The sequence below is a fragment of the Alligator sinensis genome, unplaced genomic scaffold (genome assembly GCF_000455745.1).
Source record: "Alligator sinensis unplaced genomic scaffold, ASM45574v1 scaffold542_1, whole genome shotgun sequence".
NCBI classification, from domain to species: domain Eukaryota; kingdom Metazoa; phylum Chordata; order Crocodylia; family Alligatoridae; genus Alligator; species Alligator sinensis.
In genome coordinates this window covers 827,903-835,780 of record NW_005841963.1, presented here as the reverse complement: position 1 = coordinate 835,780, position 7,878 = coordinate 827,903, and positions in this window count along the sequence as shown.

Genomic DNA, 7,878 nt, shown 5'->3' with positions numbered 1-7,878 from the left:
CTCCTTTTTCTCAACGGTCGTTCTCTTTTCCTCAGCATCGGCGCCATCTTGGGATCTCAGTGTGGCCAGCGCTGCATTCTTTTCAGTGGCTTCCTGGGCCATGGTCTCAATATCGCCGGCTTGATTTACTGCATGCCTTAAAAGCTCAGTTATTGTGCGAAACATGACATTAATTACTTCTCCCTTGCTCCATCTCTTTCCCCCGCATTTCCACCTGGATGCTTCCCGTCCACCTATCTCCAATCGTTCCCTGAAATCTGACAGGATTTGGCTCTCTCTGCTCCCCTCCCGGAGAGCCGGGCAAAGGAATCGATCGGGCGGTGTCACAGCCAATGCTCTCTTTTATGTACTTAATGCACAGACTATATTCTCTTCGTGGGTCTTTATTTTTACCATCGGTGATTTGCTTTGGGGATATAAAAGGCGTCACTTCTTGGGCCTTATCATATGGTCGGTAAAGTACTGCAGGGCTCAATAGCAGACAGCTGAATGCAGCCGGAGTGAGGCCTTCGACAGCCCACTCCTTCCCCTCTTGGTTCCTTTCAGCGGTGCGGACGAAGAAGTATCCGCTCAGCTTCCCCACTTCCTCCCAGTGATAGAGGGCATGGGCCCATAGATCGGCCATATTTTCTACCGGAGGCCGCTGACGGTCCCTCCAAGGGCAATTTAAAGCGACATAATCGACTTCACCCCCCTTATTTCCCTGGGGCCCTGATTTCTGGGTGCTATTCTCTCTCCGCTTTGGCAATCCCATCCTTGTCGCCATGTGGGCCACGATTCCCGGATGGTCCTTGGGAAACGGCCGCAGTTGTGTGTCGAGTGGGGCACCAGGTGGTGACACCAACCCAGACACGCTCGGGGATGCCAAGTGTGAGAGGGAGATGAGATAAGCACCACAAACAATGGGGTTTGAAATAAAACTTGATATTTACTTACAGAACTGTCGACACAACTTGAAGGGTGATATAACTTGGAGGCGATGAACTATATACAGCAACAAGGGACAGGTGGTGGGTGGCGGGTGGAGACTGCAGTATACAAGTACAATGTCTGGTTGGGACAAAGTACAATGCGTTCCGGATTTGGCGATGCAGTAAACTATAATGCTCGGAGCGACCGGAGCAGCTTCTGCTATAGACCTAGGGGTCTGGCCAGGCCCCAAGATGGGTGATCAACCCGTCCTGAGAGTCAGAGCCTGGAGACCTCACGCCGAGGCGTGCGGTCCCCTATATAACTTTTTTGGCCAATCAGGAAGCTCCCCTGATGGTACATTCTGGAACCCATGGACATGCTGGCCAGCCAGCCATGCCCATTAGGTGGTCTTTGATTGGTTAGACCACAGGTGATCATGCTCTGTTCACGTGCTGCTCGCATGATGGGTCAAATTACTGATACACTCCGCCACTGCATCACTGTTTACAATGGTTGCGTCACTTAATACTGCGATACAATAATCTGGCGGGGTCATTTTGCTTGTTGACAGGTGGGAAGACAAGCAGGATAAACAGTTCTGGGACTATAGGAGTCAAGCAGAGGGGAAACAGTGCTGGGACTGGAGGGGAAGGGGGGAAGACAAGTGAGATAAGCAATGCCAGGGACCAGGGGGGACATGTGAGGGGTTAGCAGTGCCAGGACCAGGAAGAGGTGCAAGGGGAGGGGGACAAGTTTTCATGTCTTCTCCCCTGGTCCTGGCACTCACTGCTTCCCCTCCAGGACTCCCCTCCACTCCTAGCACTGATCAGTGGCACTTCTTTCCCCTCACATCTTTCCCCCAGTCCCTGGCACTACTTCCCCGCTGGTGTCAGAGATGCTCAGCTTCCAGTTCCCGCCAGGCACAGGCGGGGAGCAGGACCTGACTGGGGCATGCGCTGTGCAGGCAGCAGTAGAGCTGTGGGGATGAGGCAGCTCTTTGTCCCGTCAGTTCTGCCATTGCCTATACAGTACACACCTGTCAACTCCTACTCCCTGCCCATGCCTGGGGGCAGCCAGAAGATGAGCAGCACTGGGACTGGGGGCAGAGAGCCAAGGACAGCTCCCTTCCCCCCTGCCCTCTGTGCCCCGTTGCTGCCTAGACTGACCAGGAACAAATTGCTCCCAGTCAGCATCTATATGTGTGCTACTGAATAGTAGCTAAAATGCACCATTAATCTAGTACTTGTAGTAGTTGGTACTAGCAAATGATACATTAGCCTAATTTACTGTGCAGTAAGTCCCATGCATGTGTAGATGTTGATGCTTTACTGTGCATTCAATTAATCTAATACACAGTAAAGCATGTCATGTGTATGCATCCAGTGAGTCCAAACCAGGAACAGAATCATAAGAACCTCTTTTACATGACTCCGGTATCATAATACTTCATACACTCGATTCAAAGTGACTGAAGTGACATCAACTGCATATAAATGTGCAGAGTAACTATCTTATTTCTGAATCTTATTTCAGAATCATTTCTCAGAATTTCAGTACCACCCAGTTATAATACAAAACAGCCTAGAAATTATGAAAAGATGAAAAATAGGCAGTTAGGATGCTCATTACCAACATTTTAAGGCTATTACTACTAGAGTCTAGTCTGTAAGGTCAACAAAGGACCTGGGCTATCAAGTTTTCCTTCTTCATTTTGCAGCTTGCTAATTATCATTTAAAAAGAAGCAATTTTCTTTAAAGGACAAGCATTTTGCCTCTGCTGGATTTGATCAGAATTTTTAATGACCACACTTAACTTGGAAATATTTTGCAGAGTTAAACAGCACTTGAATGAAATAATCATTAATGCTTTATTATTGTTAATAAACATGCTGACTCCCAAGTGCCTCAAAAGATAAATTCTTTTTTTAGATGAAATAATTATAGAATACCTTAAATTGGAGAAATATTGAGTGAGCCAAGTGCGTTTGTGTCAGGTTAGAAAGCCCATATTTAATGGGAGATTTAAGATCATTAAGAGTAATGAAATATTGATTAAGCAATTGACAGTCTTTGCTGCTACTTTTCTTAATCCTTGCTTTGTAATGTGTGTGTCAATGTGTTTACTTTGATTCTTTTGGCTTACTTGGAATTTTAAAGCAATTGTTATTATGGTTTGTAAGGCTCTTTCATTATTGGAATTTTTTACATTCTGAACAAGGAGAGCAAGTGGCAGTGAACTGGAGCAACAATTCGTGTCTTAGGAACAGAAAGCTGTTTGAAGCTCCAGCTGTGATATTGTTACCTCTGACTGGCTAAGAGGGGTCTTTTCAGCTCAGTACTTAGATGAGAGAGACTCTTGAAGGACAATAGGAAAGCAATGTCAGGAAATTTGTAAGTGGCAATCATCAATTAAGCTTGAAGGGTTGGGAGTATATCTGGTGGTCTGTTTCTAATGCTTGTCAGTTTCAGTGGAGAATGAAAGACAAATAAAAACAAAATGTAAGAAGAGTGAGTTAGAATGTGTCTAGCTGGCTGTATAGTGCTGTGCACATTAACAGACTCCAGCACCAGAGGCAATCCACCCTAACCACTAACTTCATGAATAGTCAATTGTCAATGAAAGAGCCACAATAGCAAGGGGATTTGTGGCATATATACTGCAGTTCAAAACAAAACAACATAAAATCAATAATACATTGATTATCATTTGCATGGTCCAGTAGGGGCTGTGATGGTGCAGTTGCTAAGGCATGCAGTTGTCAGCCTTGAAGTCAAAAGTTTGAGGCTATGTCAGTTTCCAATGAACCTGCAAATTCTGCTTAATATGTTGTTAAAAGGAAACAAAAAAGCATGGAAGTCCAGCAATAGAAAATACATTCAAAAGTTGCACATGTGCCTCATTACATTTTTCATGGAAAAACTTGTAAAAAAACCCACACTGCTTTATACCAAGCTACATGCCAAGAAGTGTTAGAAATTTTTTTTAAATTATGATGTCTTCTAGAAACCAGGTGTGTCTACACAAGATGCTATATTACCATAGTGATAAGTTACGGCACTGTAGTGATGAGCTACACTGTTGTAGCTCATCATTACAGCAATGTAGTTTCAGCAGGCACTAACCATGATGCCACCACTACTGCGCGGTAGCAATAAGCTACTCATTGCTACTGTGCAGTAGGGTCAGAGATGACCCATGTGCTGCTGGGACTGTGAAGTACTGATGGGTGCACATGTAGATGCACTCACCCTGTCCAGTGCTAACAACACTTCTACTTCTTCCCACCCACAACTTCTCAGAAGTATCCTTCCATCAGAGGAATCCCTCTGAGCTACTCCAGGCAGATTGACTAAATTGTGATGGTGAAACTGTAACTTAAAGTATGTATTTTTCTGGAAATATGTAGTCATTGCCTTATGTTGGCATCATGAAATAACTGTCCTCTCTCCAGTGAAGTTCAGACTTCTTCCAAATGTTTAAATTAACTAAAAGCTACTTCCACTTCAATGTTCAGTATACTTGAGGCAGAAGGCAGAGTAGATATGCACTCATTCAGAAGAAAGGGTAGATTTGGAGTAACATGGCTATCTACCTCTCTCAGTGTATTTGTGCCAAGATCGTGCAGAGTATCCTAAAGGATTATGGTGTTTGGGATTTCAGTATTGCGGCTACTTATTTTTTTTTTGATAAGAAATGACTTCTTACTAAAACCTATAGTAAACAGAGGACACAGCTTTGATTATTGTTAATGAGCAATCTGGTTGACAATCTATTCTGAGAAGTAGGGATTTTGCTTTTATCAAATCTTAACTAGATGATACCCACTGAGGTGTTATTAAACCTCCGCTAAAGTTTTTTGAACCAGTACCCTGTCCCTGTATGTGAAATAAATAATCATACTGTACAATCTAAATATATATGTACAAAATCTTTATTTTCCAAGTGATAAAAACTATTTTTCCTGTGGGACACAGCTGGAAAAACAAAGGAAGCTATAGCACTGAGGAATAAAGAATAACACACATTAAAAATTATATGTACAATAGTATTATACATGATGGGGGCATCCAACTGCATTTCATTCTCTGAGAATAAGCCAAAAAGACTTTTCAATCTATATTTAACCTGCAAGTTGAACAGCAGCAATTGCTGTGAATTCCATTATCCAGCAGATGATGCTAATGCACAGAATTACAACTGCTGCCAATAACATCTGTCCAAATTTTGCATTCATGATGGATGTGGAAAGCTATTAGGAAACAAACAGAAGGAATTAGTGTTTCATTTCCTAAGAAGCAATCAACAGCAGTTCAATGGAAAAGGGACAAAACTTAACTGCAACGGGTGTGTAAACCACTTAAAACCTGGAAAAAAACCTGCAAAGATTGAAAAGAGAGAAGGAACTGATTGTTCTAACACCAATACTGCTTAAATTTCAGACTGATTCAGCATGTCTACATGAGACACTACTGCACAGTGGTTACTGGACATTTATTTAAGTACTAAATAAATATGCAGTAACTAGTTACTGCACAGTGGCGTCAGCAAATGCCTTTTTAGGGACACTGCTGTACAGTATCTTAATAATACCACACAGTAACATATTAGTACTGTTGGTGCTGTGATACACTACTGTGCACTGTTGGTGCAGTGATGCACTACTGTGCAGTATTATTCGGCTACTGCACAGTTAGTGGCTCATGTAGACTCGCCCACTGAGCAGCTTAGGAACAAACTGTTCCCCATGAAAGACCAAATTTGTAAAGTGAGCTCATGACTTTATATCTCCAGTTCTGATTTTATATCTCCATTTCTGAACCTGTAATTATACAGGCACATAATTAATTTGGCGTGTCAGTAATAGCATTACAGATTTAGCTGTAGACACAGGCTAGGGACAGACATTCAAAAAGCCTGAGCCTGAATTGATTTAATCTTTTCAGGTTAGTCTAACCTGCCTAGGTTGAACCAGTTTGCAACTGTACAGACATTCCCTCTGCACTAAGGAAATGCAGACACAAGCTTGCAATGCCCCAAGCTAGAAGCCGGGGAGAACTAGAGCAGCCCTCCCATCCTTTCCACAGTGCTGAGCTGAAGGAGGGCATGGCCAGGTCCTAGCAGGATGCTCTGATTAGGGAAATATGTAAACTCCCACCCTGACTGCACTGTCCCAGGCTTTACCCCACTCACTGCTCAAGGGGCAGGAGTGTTGCCAGACCCTAGCACTCTGAGGCAAAGCGGGGATGTGCAGTGCATGCATCTGTTGATGATACTGAGCTTTTCAATCTCCCTCTCCCTGCTTCTTCATACTGTCCGCAAACCTGACAGGCAAGGGTGTCAGCAGGGAGCTGATAACACAATATTTATCAGCTCATCAACAAAACAAAAGCTTCTCTCATTGTTTCAAGCTCTTGTTAAACAGCTTTTTCCAAGGAAGGAACAGAGGGACATTACTAGATGACCTGTCAATTAGCTCCAGAAAGCCCTAAGCAGACACTGTTCTGTCTGCCTGTCCCAGTGAAATTGGAGAGAGACACACACACAGACACCTCTCAACATTATCTACATACCCCATGCCTAGGCTTCGTGGGGCTGGGGTCCGTGCTGTGGGAGATGGAAGGGAGGGAGGGGGGAATCCCTGCTTGAGCAGCAAGCAGTGAGGTGGGGGAAGGGGGCAGTGGGAAGCCAGGCAAACCCTGCTGTGCTTGCAGTCTCCACTGGACCTCTGGCTAGGGAGTTGAGGGGCAGGTCCAGACCTGTTCTCTGGAGCAGACAGCACATCCCAGGGCTGCAAGGCATCTGGGATGCTGGGGTACTCTGGTTTAACCAGGAAGTGTTCTGGGACAGACATTGCATAAACTGGTTTGACCCAACTCAGCTAAGTCTGATACTACATTCAGCCAGGTTTATCTTATGCCAGTTTCAGCCATTTTGAAACTGGTTTATGTGCATTGAACTTCCTTCATGTTCTGTTACAGGTTTAAACCAGTTTCTAATTACTTAAGCCAGTTTATGTGTAATGTCTGTCCCTAGCCACGGTCACTATTTCTTGTATCTTTCTGTCAAGTACCTTGCATAAATATTATACTGTATATCTAATAATAATAATAAATTTGTTTCTGCAGTTAATTGTATCCAACTTTACGCCAATGGTTAGATATGGGTGCATAAATGTAGAGGCCATGAAAAAAATTGGAAACTGAGATTGGAAGAAGTAGGATAGACATCTGCATTCAATTCCTAGATTCAGTTTAGTCATGTTATGTTTTTATTCTGAGTTTTAGAAGTTCTTAATGTCCCTTCCAAAACTAAAAATATTATAGACATTATTCCTGAATTAAATCAAACATAATTTAACTTTTCTATGATTCTATGATTAATATGGAAGATATTTACAGGTTTATAAGATTACTTTGAGCTGCCCTAGTGATTTCTTTATTCAAATGTCATTTGGTACTGGGTAGGCATCACCTGAAATAGTGCGCCCAGGTTGGAGAAAAATGTGGACAAATTAGGGAGTCCAGAGGAGATAGACAAAATTGATTAGAAACCTGACCTATGAGAAAAAAAAAACCCTAAAAGAATTAGGATTATTTAATATGAAGAAGAGAAAATTGGGTAAGTCTTCAAGTACCAGAAGAATGATTATGAAAAGGATGAAGATGGATTATTTTCTGTGGCCCTAGGAGATAGAACTAGGAGCAATGGCTTCCAACTGCAGCAGAGAAAATTTAGGTTTAGGAAGAATTTTCTCATTTACAACGGGGTGGTTAAGCATTGCAACAGGCTACCTAGAAAGATTGTGGAATCTCTATCCCTGGACAGACACTGCACAGATTGCACGGACACTGGACAGACTGGAATGGTTTTGTTAGGGATGATCCTGCTTTCAGCAGGGGGCTGGATTGGATGACCTTGTGAGGTCCCTTCCAGCCCTACTTTCATATGATTATGTGTTTACAAAT